This window comes from Ptychodera flava, chromosome 6 (assembly GCF_041260155.1).
Source record: "Ptychodera flava strain L36383 chromosome 6, AS_Pfla_20210202, whole genome shotgun sequence".
Classification (NCBI taxonomy): Eukaryota; Metazoa; Hemichordata; class Enteropneusta; family Ptychoderidae; genus Ptychodera; species Ptychodera flava.
The window spans coordinates 35,453-50,529 of NC_091933.1; the positions used below are offsets into that span (position 1 = coordinate 35,453).

The following is a 15,077-nucleotide window of genomic DNA, read 5'->3' on the forward strand; positions in this document are numbered from 1 at the left end:
TCTGACCCCCCCCCCCCCCCGGCTGTAAATAATGACGGCTCCCTAAACAGCTGTGTAAGCCCGAGTCAGAACAACCAGGACCAGCACACGCACGGCTGATATCTCAGTGAAAATGTAGAAACAACAATGAAGCTACTGCTAAGAAATTTATAGACTTTTGGCTTTTGATGCATCAGTTTTTGAGCTTTTATACCGGTAGAAAGACATTCTGAATACAGTGGTATATTTCCTCCAAAACGTGAAAGGCGAAGACGCAGGAATTCTGCAATGGACGCTGTCAACTTTACCTTGCTGCAGGCCCCACGCCAATCTCGGCCCGGCCTCGATGCACTTGTACAGTCTACTACCTCCATGCAGTACAGTCTTACAGGACTAGTAGCCAGCCAAACGCAATAAAAAAACGACGCCGCAGTGTAAAATCCGTAGGTCAGAACCATTGATCATAAGTTTACAGAACAAGTGATGTTTAAAACTTTTGTATTGATCACTTCATTTAGATTTATGTGAACGACTTTCTCATCGAGCTGTGTGTCTGCGTGTATAAATCGTCCCGGGCATTGTTCATGCAAATTTGGGGCCTGCCTTAGCTCCCTCCAATCGTCTCTAGACTACAGCCAAAATCACAGTCCTAAGCAAATTGTGCAGTTGTGAAAGTCAGATATATGTATCATGAATTCTTTCCAAAAGTAAGTAAACAACAGAATCAAACCAAGAGGTTACATGTAGATTGCTGTCGGGCGGGTGCGCTTTGGACGACTTTGCAGTGAGGCCGAGATCTCTCGTGTTCGAACTTCTACCACCATGCCTGGAGCTCCGTCGCATCGCAGCTAGTCGGTAAATGCACTACGGTAGTCCTTGTAAGGATTAGATACCTGTTGCGTTCGATATTATTTGGAAATACTTTTAAATTTAATAAGTAAGATTTTTGTACTGCATTCAAGATACAATTTGTAACTTTCTGAGCGTTTTCAGTTACAGCAATGACATGCGAAGTTGATAGGCTGTGTTGCCTGTAGCGTAGCCCTGCCGTACACTAAACTTTGTTTGAGTAGACTGAGCAGAATCAGTCCCGTCATTTATTTTCAACGAAATTTAATTATACTCCATAATGGAAGAAACGACTAGTTCAATGATTACGATGGTGAAGTATTGAATTTTTATGTATATATATTTTTCTCTCCTCAATTCATTCAGCAAACTTGATCTCCGTGTACCGTCGGTCACAACGTGGAATGCAGTGCATGAAGCTTACAATCGACTGCCTCCATCTTTAGTTTAGCTGTTCAAAAACGTTTGTTTGCACGGCCCATTATAGTCGGAACAATCTGTAAACACATACATATTTATATCTTTCCGGTATTTCACCCAACTTTCGCCGTTTTAAGCCGAGACTCCAGTTTCGATGGACCAGACCTTTTCGAAGAGCGTAGGTTTCTATGGACACCACAGTAAAATTTGCGTAGATGTGGTTGAGCATGCGCAGTGGTGTGATTACGTTTCATTTCGTGTGTCAACAAAGCCTGACTTCTGGTCCGGACAAGAAGTCATTTTTCACTCCTTTTATTGTTAATCGTACACATTTGTGAGGCAAGCTGGGCATGCAAACCATGCGATTCAACATTAATTATGGTCTACTTTCACATACTGAGGATGTCATTTTAATCAAAAATATGAAAAAAATTGTTAAAAGTTACAAATACAGCGGCTTTAAGTTAATAACCCTGGTGTTTTTTAAATAAAAATACTGTACCTGAAATGTTTCCAATTTTGCACCATCCGAACATAGTTTTAGTATAGGATAAAGCCCGAGTATGAGGGCTCTTCTAGTATATTAAGTCCAACCCAATGATAAAATGTCGAGACCGCAGGCCGAGACATTTTATCGTAGGGTTGGACTTTATATACCAGAAGAGCCCGAGTATGAGGGTTTTATCCGACTTAAAAACTATCGCCCCTAACTGACATATTTTTGTTTTCAATGTGTTTACGTCAACCGTCCCGCTTGTCAATGTAACATGTTTAGGATATGAATTAAAACTATTATTTGTGAAACAGCCTTTCAATGTAATGGAACATCCTATAAATGCCCTAGGGCACATTAGTTTATGTTTGTACCACAGCAGATTTTGTGAAATAGCCTTCCAAAGTAATGGACCATCCTATAAATGCCCTAGGGCACATTAGTTAGCTGGTTTCCGCTGTGTTACCAAATTTGAATATTACAACGTCCCAGATGTCTACAGAATATGACATGTTCACTTTTGATTGGACAGTACTTTATTACGGCGCTGTCATTTGTTTCTGGAATTTGGTGACCAAGGCTTTATGAGTAGATAAAACACCCTGAATTGAGCACTCTGATTGTCAATCAACAGTAGATAGTTTTTAAGTAACAATATAATCATGTGTAAACCAAAAATAAACATTGGTTATCGTCTTAGTCAATAAAATTTTTATGACACATTTGAAAAAAGAATGAACAATAGTAATAGTGATGAGTCCTCTAACAATTAGTAACAATATAATCATGTGTAAAGCAAGAATAAACATTGGTTATTGCCTATGTCAATAACATTTTATAACACGTTTTGAAACAAGAATGAAGAATAAATAACAGTAATTGTGACGAGTTGTCCAACAATCAGGAACAATATAATCATGTTTAAACCAAAAACAAACATTTAGTTATTGTCATTTTTGTTATTGTTTTAATGAACCAAATTTTATAATAAGTTTAAAACAGGTCACTAATCATGTGTAAAGCAACAATAACCATCATGTCTTAGTCAATGAAAATGTTTTATAAGACATGTTTAAATGAGGAATCAAAAATAAATAACAGTAATTATCATATAAGTACACTAACAATTAGTAACATTGTTACCATGTTTGAACCTAGAGTAAGCATTGATTAATGTCTAGAATAGACATGTTTAAATTAGGAATCAAAAATAAAGAACAGTAACTACATGTATTATATAAGTACACTAACAATTAGTTACCATGTTTGAACCTAGAATAAGACATGTTTAAATGAGGAATCAAAACAAAGCACAGGAACTATCATATAAGTACACTAACGATTAGTAACATTGTAGCCATGTTTGAACCTAGAATAAGACATGTTTAAATGAGGAATCAAAAATAAAGAACAGTAACTATCATATAAGTACACTAACAATTAGTAACATTGTTACAATCAAAAACAAAGAACAGGAACTATCATATAAGTACACTAACAATTAGTAACATTGTTACCATGTTTGAACCTAGTGTAAGCATTGGTTAATGTCTTAGTCAATCAAAATGATTCTAAGGTATCTTTAAACCAAAAATCATGAATAAACAACAGTAATTATCAAGGTCAACAAAACTTGTTTTCAACACCTGTTCATAACAAGAATCAAGAATGAACAACAGCAATTGTCAGAAGTGGAAGATGCACTGTCTTTTGAGAGGACAGCTCTGACTTGTGTTACACATGTTTCCTGGTTTGCTGTGCTGTACTCAAGAATAGGAATAGGTATGGGGTAATATTTAGGTAGCTATTTGAAGGCCTACTATCAGCAACTTTTCAGTTTCCCATGCCCACTTCATAAATTATCTATTGGAGTAATCAGTTTATTGTCAGATGTTGTCTTATGACAAAATTAACATGGTTTGTCAAAGTATTTGGTGACCTACATGTGATAAATACCATTTAATCATGATGTATTCTTTATGGTCAGAACTACTGAGAGCGCTGTCACTCAAAATATGTGTTTTCCTAGCATTTGCCTGATCTTTGTTTTTTAGCTGGCTTGCTGATCATTAATGAATGCCTCAGAGGATAGTACTGGTAATATTCATGTCAGCTTCATAAGATGCTATATTGGAATGTTGTGTACATGTACATCAGAAAATTACATTTCTGAAGGTGAACAGATTGTTACTGAAGTCCCGACAATGAAAAATGATACCTCATGCAAATTTTATCTGGATTAAAGTGGATTATAACTAGGCTTCGTTCAAAGGAAGTTGTAGATATACTGCCAATTACATGTTTGTTCTCACTCTACTGTCTATGATTCAACATCAGTTTGTGTGTTGTTGTATGAAATATTACAGTATTGATACTTAAGTGCCAATGTGGCCTTGTCAGTGAAGGATAGTGTATCAGTCTGAGTGCCAATACAGTGATTTATGGGTCAGTTTGGGTAAATGACAAGATTGTATTTGTGGTGATATCATATGTGATTTTGAATGAGCCAACATGTGTGAGGATTGAAGATGTTATTTGGTTGGCTGAAAAGGCCTGATGAGGGTTGCTGCCAGACAAATTGAAGTCATGGTGGTTGAGTGTGTCAATATATGCACTGAGAGAGGACCTTGCGAAGGAGAGAGTAGATTTTAAGCAGGTGGGAGCTTTTTAAAAACAGTGCCATCACATGGGCATTTTGAATACCAAGGAATGGCCCTTTGACCATATATGGGCATATTTAAATTACAGATGACTGTATAGCTTTAAAGCTTCATTACCAAATGTTTTTGATTGACTTACTTCACCAATAAGATGCCACAATGGTAGGTACTGGTTGGGTATATTTCCAGCCAGAACAAACATCGCCACCTGAACCCACAGCTTAAACTCTCTACCAGCAAATGACTGGTACTTATGGATGAACGATGGAGATAGAGTTCTTTTGAATGCAGTCCAGGCCCAGGCCTGTTAATACATAAAAGAAATACCAGCTCTTTAACTTTACATTATGAGCTATCTTCAATGGTTTTAGCTCAAAGAGATTTACCTGTGGTTCACTGACTGAGTAACTATGTGCAGGTGTAGGTCCGTTGATGACCTTCCTGGTTGATTAGCATTTTATAACGAAAGTACACCGTAAAAATTTCGAACAAATTTTGGTCCTTAAGGTTCCAAGACAAGAAATCGACCCTTTCAATCCAATGATTCTCTGGTAATTATTGAGCTCAGAAACCCCTAAAAGTATGTATTTTCTGAAAGCCCAGATATAGGGGAACATTTTGGTCACTACAGTGTAACCATTGTTTACATAACTGTCACGTGACAGGCAATTTAAATAACCTCCCAAAAACCAGTTTTCTCTATGTCTTGTGCTTAAACTTCGAGATATCCCGTTCAACTTTGCGCGAATGCAAGCTTGTGTAATTATGTCTGGGACTTGTTTTTAATCCCTTAGATTGATTTTTATGATGCGACAACTTAGCCCTAGTCTATTGCCTTTAAGAATTTGCTACAAAAAAACTAAGCCAGATTAAAGAAATCCCTGACACAATTTTTTAGATCTTTATGGTGTCAATCGCTTGAGAAAATTTCAATAGCCAAGGATTAACAAAGAACTGGCCAGGTGCGGCCAAAGACAGCGACCCTCTTCACACTGCGTTAAGGAGAAAAACGTTTTTGGACACTTTATCACGCTAGAGGACGAAAAAATGACTTTAAAAAACATTGACATTTGTATATCACGTTACCTTTTGATGTGAACAACTAGGACATGCAGTCATTTAAAAACAAAATTGAGAAATTTGAAGTAAAATCGAAAAAATCAATCACGCTGCACGTCTTCTGTTTCCACAAATCAAGTGACAATGCATGGCTTCATGGAGTCAGACTCATGACATCATGGCTTGCACATGTGACGGGCATAGCTTGCATTGTTATGTAAATATCTTCACTGAAGCACCTCCCCACAAACATTACGGTATGAATTTATTTTTGATTGAAGTTCGATACTTCACCGAAATGAAGCGATCTGTTAGCTTAGTCAACAATACATATAATATGGTGGAAAGCAACGCAAATATAGCAGCAAAAATATCTAAATGACTCGCCAGCAAATGTCGTCAGGGACAGAACAGAAGACGAATGGGAAGGAAATTGACGACTCATTCCATTGAAGATACTCGACAAGCAGTAATCACAGAAATGCAGAAAGTTGGGTATTAAAGAAGTGTTGCACTATTTTGCTTGTGTGAAAATGTGCTCCTACCACTTCGTCGTCTCACCCTTTTTCTGAACCTAAGTCTTTACGGCCACAAGACCCATGTTGGTTCGTGCAAACTCTTTTTCAATTTGAACCAGTGTTCATAAAGCAGAATCACGGTCATTTTATGGGAAGATTATGAATACCGTATAGATCTATACATAATCGATCATAGCCACATGCCAAGTGTACAGTTATACCCTCAAATGAGGGAACGTATACTACTCTAGTAAACGGCCAGACTTGGGTTTGAAAATTGGAAGGCTAGATCAAACGGTGCATGTTGCATGATTGCTTATGTTATGACGGAAAATGACTTGCATTATCATCCATACTGAACCATGTTCCAGTCGTTCCTGGGCAATAGGCGTATATTTCAGGCTGAATGCCATGGATTCTAGACGTTTCCGCACCAAGTCGTTTCGGCCCAAGACGTTTCAGCCTCTCCATTTCCGGCCCAAGTTGTTTCGGCACCGTGACTCAAGACGTTTCAACACCGCTCTAGGCTACCTTGGGGAACTAGCACTAGAGCATAACGTTACAAATCAAAGCACTAAAAAAGTATAGTGACAACATTCACGTACATGCTTTAATCTTTGTGAGAACGTGGTAAGAAACCGTACGAAAAAAAGTCTTCATATCATTTTAAAGTCTGTGGTACAAGTTTATCGATAGCCGCCGACACGGCAAAAGTTTGAAAGCGGTGCCGAAACAGTACGGCAAAAGTCACACAAAATGTACATAAAAGTACTGCATGGTCAGAACGCAGAGGTTACGCTTACGAATATGGCGGGTCATTCAATTACTAACTAGTTTGAAAAAGCCGAAACAGGGATGCCAAAACGTCTTGGGTTATGCTTACGAATATGGCGGGTCATTCAATTACTAATTAGTTTGAAAAAAATCGAAACAGGGATGCCGAAACGTCTTGGGTTGCAGTGCCGAAACGACTTGGGACCAGAAATTGAGAGGTCGAAACGACTTGGTGCCGAAATGTTACGTCAGATTCCTACAAATGTACAAAAGTCAATCTGTCCAACTCGAAATGCTTCTTTTTCTTTGTCAAACAATTTGATGTCATTTATAGGTATGACGGAGCTAAGTTGTGTGAGTGGGTAAAAGTGACATCATCTGACCGAAAGGAGAAGGGACAGAGTCAACGGAAAATCAGATGGCTATGTTATTGTACCTGGGCTCATGCTCTTTACGTTAGTATCTTTTTTTCTTTGTTTTTTCATAGAAAGAGGGATACCATGGAGGAATAAAGGCCAATTTTCACACCTCCTTGGATTTAGTTTGGCATCATATGTGGTTGCAACTAACATATCGGAAATGGAGTGATTTGAACAAAGCATCATTTTCGCCCATACGAGAGCAAAAATAGCTTTCTTCCACAATCGCAAGTTGAAATGAAAATCATATGATGGACGGTATTCTATATATTTGGCCCTCCTTTGTAAAATATCTTTCCTTGCTATCCTTGTCAAGATAAATCAAAAATACATTTTTTTACTTCACAGAAAAAGGAAGTGGGCCCCCAAGTTGTCAGTACACATTACCACCTATTGTATTGTCCTTTGTGCGTGCAGTGCTACCAAGGGATATCAAAGGAGAGATGTGGCCGGTAAGTATAAAGTTTTACATTTGTCAGTCTTATGTCACCGTGATCAAACTGATATTCGATCAACATTATAGTGTGCGAAATCGTTATATTTCCCATGTACTTAGCTACTATACAACTATATCGTTTTTGTTGTTGCAGGAAGCATATGCCGTTTCTGTTCAGGAATTCTGCTCAGCTGTGTGTGAAGCAACCCTCAACGTTCGAATTTCAATTGTAATTGTTTACTTTATTTCTCGTGTGTTAATATATTTATTTACATTTCAAATAAAAAGATACGTTGTCACCTAGAACACTTTGTCTGGCTGTAGGTTTAAAAACCGTATGCATAGTGCTACCAAACTAAAACGGGCTGAATGTTTTGACACCACAATTTTGAAAGGAATGAAATAATAAGCCTTGAATAAGTGAGTTTTTTCCCAACTACAAAAACGAAAAATACCGTCAAGGACACTATGTGCTCACATTCGGTTTGAATTGGTCCATTTGAGAAATATGTAAACCAGGAAAAACAAGAATGACAAAAGCAAATAAGGTCTCCAACTTAGGTACATGTACTGGAGGTCATCTTTAGGAACATGCATATCAACTTCTATAGCAATGGGAGAAGCAGATCCTAAATATACAAGCAAATGTCAACAACAAAAAACAGAGAAGGCTTGATAAAAAAAGAAAAGGTGGGAGTGGGCAAAAATGCACAAGGGATCTGGTAAAAAAGTAATGCTGCATCATCGATCTTCTAGACCCTACCCCCTCCTGAATATCAAATGTTCCACCCCTTGGTATTACATAAGACCAAATGACAGGAAGTACATTTACAACCTTGGGGATTTTTAATTAATGCCATGAGTGTTATCATTCTAATGTAAACAGCACTTAAGTTAGTTACAGATAGTGAAATGCCTTCCACTGTGGGTGGTGATTACAACATCTGGAATTATCCTGGATCCAAATTTCTCATCAGTTCTTGTATGTCTTACATAAAAAAGTTGCAAAAATTGGTCCAAAATGAAAAAAATCACCTCAGCTTTGTTTTCTGGATCAAAGTTTCCTACAAATTGGTACCAAATATGACAAAATTATGTTCACAGCCTTCAAAATTGTCTCACAACATAGCCTGGGTTGGTGTAGGTCATTTAAGGTCACAAACTGAGAAAAGTACCTAATATATACAAATTTTGGGGTTTCCCAACACTTTGAGCAGGAAATTTATCTCATAACATCTTTCGGAACTTTATACCAAATTACAAAGCTATCAAACAAGGGACTTTATACCAAATTACAAAGCAATCAAACAAGCAATTTTGAGATAAAGTTTTCTTGACCAAAAATGATTTTAGTATCAGTGTTATCGCGTCAGTTCACTCAGTGAGTGGTAAACCTCCTATACCTTCATGCAGGACGATTTTTTGAACTTTTACTCGATCTTGCTTCCAAATTTCATGATCTTGAGCTGCTTTTCGAATAATAATGATGATAACATGTAGAACTGAATAGAGAGAGGAATTTCATGTCCATAGTTCGAGTAAAACCAACTCCTCTGCTGCTAATTTCCCTTGTATACATTGCATTGAAACTCATACATTTGAATACCATTGCAGATGAACCAGTAATCATTGGCCAATTTATCACTTTTGATTTGATTACCTTTTTGAAGTTCAGTGAACTTGAGCTCCTCTCCTACCATTACTTGCCTGTCAGTGTTTTACAGTGTAACAAGTCATCGTTGATGACACAGTCCCCACTTGTTAATGAGTACTTTGATTGCAGGTCCTCAGAGAGGATAGAGTAGAGTCTTCTTCATAAGGTCAGTGATAAAAATATTTCTGAATAAATTCGCTTGATACATGTCTGAGCTGTAGTTCAGGACATGAAAAAATCATAATGAAATGGCCACATGGCGGCCTTATTGGATCGTATCACAAAACAAATCAATGTGCATATGTATGACATAGATCAATGTCCTTGTACCAACTTTCAATATATCGGTTGAGATATGTCTGAGTTATGGCTCTGTACATGAAAAAATCGTAACAAAATGGCCGCACGGTGGCCATATTGGATCGTATCACGAAATAAATTGACGTGCATGGCTATGACATTGGTCAATGTCCTTGTACCAACTTTGAATAAAATCTGTTGAAACATGTCTGAGTTATAGCTCTGTACATGAAAAAATCGTAATAAAATGGCTGCCTAGCGGCCATATTGGATCGTATCACAAAACAAATTGACGTGCATATGTAAGACATAGGTCAATGTCCTTGTAACAAGTTTGAATACAATCAGTTGAGATATGCCTGAGTTATGGCTCTGTACATGAAAAAAAATCAAAACAAAATGGCCGACAGGCGGCCATATTGGATTGTATCACAAAACAAATTGGTGTGCATATCTATGTCATTGGTCAATGTCCTTGTACGAACTTTGAATAAAATCGGTAGAAACATGTTCGAGTTATGGCTCTGTACATGAAAAAATCGTAATAAAATGGCCGCACGGCAGCCATATTGGATCGTATCACAAAACAAATCGACATGCATCTGTATGACATATGAAGTAATCCAAGTAACAAGTTTTAATGAAATCGCTCCAGGCATCCCTGAGATATCTGCGTGAACGGATGGACACACGTATGCACACACGCACGCACGGACCCACGTACGGAAATGACCAAACTTATAAGTCCCCCAGATGGTGTCCGTGGGGACTAAAACCATCTGCACAAAGTTTCATCAGATTTGGTACAGTTGTACCAGAAACAGCGCTCTAATCTCGAATTATGCAAATTAGACCTAATTATGCATGCAACACCAATATAAATGGACCTGCATATGTATGCCACAGTGTAGTATCCTTGTACCAAGTTTAAAAAGAATTGGCACAGCAATATCTCAGATATCTGCATTCATGAGCCCCTGTGCATGGACACAGCATTAATATTAATTTCATCCTGGAATGCCTGTGGATCATACCTGGGGACCCTGTGGATGGATATCAAATACAGGAAAGAAAACAGCCGTCACACAGCCATTTATGATCGAAACATTACAAAAATTAGCGTGCATATATATGTGATAAGGATTAATATAGGTACCAACTTTCAATGCAATCGCGCCCGGCATCGCTGAGAAATTTACGTGAACGAACGCACAGTCGTAAAATATAGGAAACAAAATGGCCGCCATGCAGCCATTTTAGACCAGATCAAAACAAAAATTCATGTGCACATGTATAACATATAGAGTAATCTATGTACCAAGTTTGAATGGAATTGCTCTTAGCATCACTGAAAAATTTGCATGAACATACGCATCGACATCAAATACAGGAAACAAAATGGCTGCCAGACGGCGAAATTGAATCGGATCGTAAAACAAATCAACGTGCATATGTATGGCATAGGTGATAATCCTTGTACCAAGTTTGAATGAAATCGCTCCAGGTATCTCTGAGATATCTGCGTAAACGGACGGACGGACGGACGCACGCACGCACGCACGCACACACGCACGCACGGACATGACCAAACCTATAAGTCCCACGGACGGTGTCCGTGGGGACTAACAAACATGATGAGCAAAGTGTGTAAATCGTTCAAAATTTTTGTTTTTCCATGCATTTTCAATATGAAGTGCAAACCCAAAATTCAAAGGATTGTTTTCAGTTGTGTAATTAGATTATTTTATTTTTTGCTTGTCATTTTATATCAGATGCCCTGAAAATATTTGCTGACATTGAGGGTGTTGCTGTCAGGAGTCCAGTGCACTCTTCAGAACTAGATCAAGAGAGTGTGGAAACTGGAGATTTTTCAGATGAGGCAGTTGCGGAAAGTGGAAATATGAATTTGGAAGAAAGAGTTCACTCTTTAGAAGTAGACGTAGACAGTGTTGAAGCTGGAGATTTTCCAATGAGGCAGTTGCCGGACAAAGTGAAAACACCGATGCAGCCGAAAGAGTCGAGGGGGAAGTCAAGAGAGTATCTTACAGCTGTGAGATATGTGACAAGGTCTACCAATCAACAAGCGACCTAGCGGCCGATATAGCTCCGCTGTGTTTATGTAGAGAATAACTATTTTTGACACATGTTGATGAAGAAGGTGAAAATCTTTGATAGCTCAATGCAGTGGCCAGAAAAAAGTGGCTAAAAGCTGCAAAAAACACAATTGAAGATTTCATCATACTTTGAATATATCACATCAGATTATCCCCCAAGAACATGTCAACCAAAGCTATCGATGATGAGTGTTTGAGATTTTTTGAGAATAAATTTTCTGACCAAAAATGGCAACAATTGCCCCAAAAATAAAAATCGCAGATTTCATCATAATTTCAAAAGATCAAATTTAGTTCATCTATAGAAACCTGTATACCAAATTTCAAAGCTGTTAGACCAGTACTTTTTGAGAACACATTTTTGACCAAAATGGAAAAAATTGCCCCAAAAATACAAAATTGCAGATTTCATCATAATTTCAATAAATAAAATTTAGTTCATCTACAGAAACCTGTATACCAAATTTCAAAGCTATCAGATGAGTAGTTTTGGAAATACACATTTTTTGACCAAAAATGGCAAAATATTGCCCCAAAAATATAAAATTACAGATTTAATCAGAAATTCAATATATATTACTTAGCTCATCTGTAGAAACCTTTACACCAATTTTCAAAGCTATCAGACCAGTACTTTTTGAGAAACACATTTTTTGACCAAAAATTGCAAAAATCGCCCCAAAATTACAAAATTGCAATTTTCATCATAATTTCAATAAATATCATTAAGGTGATCTGTAGAAACCTGTATACCAAATTTCAAAGCTATCAGATGAGTAGTTTTGGAAATACACACTTTTTGACCAAAAATGGCAAAAATTGCCCAAAAAATACAAAAGTAGATATCTCATCAGAAATTCAATATATATTACTTAGTTCATCAATATCTGATCTGTAGGAACCTGTATACCAATTTGCAAAGCTATCAGATGAGTAGTTTTGGAAATACACGTTTTTTGACCAAAAATGGCAAAATTTGCCCAAAAAATACAAAATCACAGATCTCATCAGAAATTCAATATATATTACTAAGTTCATCAATACAAACCTGTACACCAAATTTCAAAACTATCAGTTGAGTAATTTATGAGAAATACATTTTTTGACCAAAAATGGCAAAAATTGCCTTAAAAATGCAAATTTGCATATTTCTGCACAATTTGAACAAATCTGACTGAAGTCACCGTAAGTAAACTGCGTATCAAATTTCAAAGCAATCGGACAAGCTGTTTCAGAGAAGAAGATTTTTTTACCAAAAACACCAAAAAATGCCCCAAAAATACAAATATGCAAATTTCACCACGATTTGAACAAACTTAAGTGAGGTCACCCCAAGTGAACTGCATATAAAATTTCAAAGCAATCGGACTTGCGGTTTCAGAGGAGAAGGCAATTGTTGACGGACGACGACGGACGAAGACGACGACGGACGACGACGGAAAATCAACCTATTTGATAAGCTCCGCGTCGCTGACAGCGGAGCTAAAAGCTGGCCTCAGGAAGCATACAAGGAAACATACTGGCAAGTTTCCTTTCAACTGCTTCTGTGGAAAGGAATTTTCTGAAAGGAGACATCTCAAAGAGCACAGTTGCAAACACAGTGGGAAAGGCATTAAAAAATGCAAGGTTTGTGGTTTTGAGCCAAAGAGTTTCAAAGGAATGAAGTGGCATGAGGCTTCCCATACTGAAGAGATCCATTCATGCAATGAATGCCCCAAAATCTTCAACTCTAAGATGTCGTTGAAACAACATCAACAAGGATGTCATACAAAGAAGTTCACCTGCACCTGTGGAAAAACTTTTGGACTGAAATCTAGATACACTACTCATTTAAAAATAGCGTCAATGACACTGTAGCTCCCATCCTGGACTATTTAGTGTTTGTTCTCTGGTCAGATATTTGAACATGTGTGAAAGGGATAAAGTGCATGAAGTGAAAATACTTAAATGTAATGTACTGGAGACAGTGAAATATGTTTAATGTATTTATTCAGAATATAAAATGGAAAAAGTACAGAATTAGAAATATCGAATACTGTGATACAACCATTAACTCAACAAGTCATTGACAATGACATAGTCCCCACTTGTAATAGGAGTATTAGTCTTGATGGGGCAGGGAAATGTGGTCATTAAGAAGTATCACTGGAGTCTATATGTTGAGATCTATGGGCACATAGGTCGTTGTTCCCAATTTGAAACACATGAGGCATGTCTAGTTATGGTTCTAAATCGGGAAAAAAGATCAGACCTCTAACAGTATTGGTCAGCCAAGAAATACATATGCGTATAATAAATGAAGTACAAGATGTGACATCTTAAGGTCTAATATCCTATCAAAATTGGAGGGTATAGAACTTGTGGTTACTGAGATATGCATATATATGTATAATCAAGGTCAAAGGTCATCGAGGTCACATGACATTTTGAAAAAAAATTATATTGCTAATTAATCCCTATATGCCAAAAAATCAGACCTCTAGCTCTATTTGCTTGCCCAGAATTAGATGTGTGCATAATTAATGAGGTAAAGCGTGTGTTGTCATAAGGTCTCCCATCCTACTAAATACAAAGGACATAGCACTTGTGGTTACTTATTTCAGTGTTCTCCCCAGTAAAAAATCATACAGTATTGGCTAATTAGCATAAATTTACCTAACAATAAGTCATGAATATTTTAATTAATTTTCTTTAAAATTTATGAAAAAAATTTAAACCTGAAGATGACACATTCTATAGTGTCATTTCCTCTGTGTTCGTGTTGATCTGTACGTATTCTGAAGGACTTGGGGAGTCTAATCACAAACCGGCATCTTAGGGTGTCTACCTTTGTGACGCAGCAAAATGGCCTGTCAATATGTCGGCTGCAGTGTGGTTGTTTGGATGCCGTCGATATTTCTTGTCAAACTTTAAGACTTAAAATGCCACATTTATCCATTTTATGTTGTTTTGGACCAAAGAAGGATGAATTCTTTGAACAAAAGGTTTGTAAATGGCTGGTTTGTATATTATCATTGACGGAAAGGTGTGCACGTATCGCTCAATTGAGAGTACAGCGTACGCGTGTAATAGTAATTGACAGACAAGAGACACTGACACTTCAGAGATGTCGTTATGCTTTACCACTGAATTTCCGAGGCCCTACAACCTTGATATACTTCTTCAGTTACAAATTAATAGTGACTGTAGGCCCTAGAGTTTATTTTAGTATGTCTGCCACAGGAAACAAACTTGTCAACGGTCGATGGTTTGTGTTAACCGTAATTCAAACCTAGCTGCCCGGAAGCAGCTGTCTACATTCTTGATAATGTTACGGGCGACAGTCTGTCTGTTACCAAATGTCGATCTCTTTGTCCCATATGCAACATCAAATCACGTTTGACACCTTTTTTTGTTGTGCAT

The 15,077-nt window shown here is 37.4% G+C and overlaps 1 long non-coding RNA gene across 1 annotated transcript; it reads left to right on the forward strand.

Moving 5' to 3' along the window:
- The first annotated feature begins 3,380 nt into the window (after positions 1-3,380).
- Positions 3,381-7,903, forward strand: LOC139134523 (uncharacterized). The gene is made up of 4 exons (XR_011552811.1): positions 3,381-3,523; positions 7,087-7,207; positions 7,520-7,623; positions 7,762-7,903. It is a non-coding gene; the product is annotated as an uncharacterized lncRNA (long non-coding RNA).
- Positions 7,904-15,077: the final 7,174 nt, after the last annotated feature.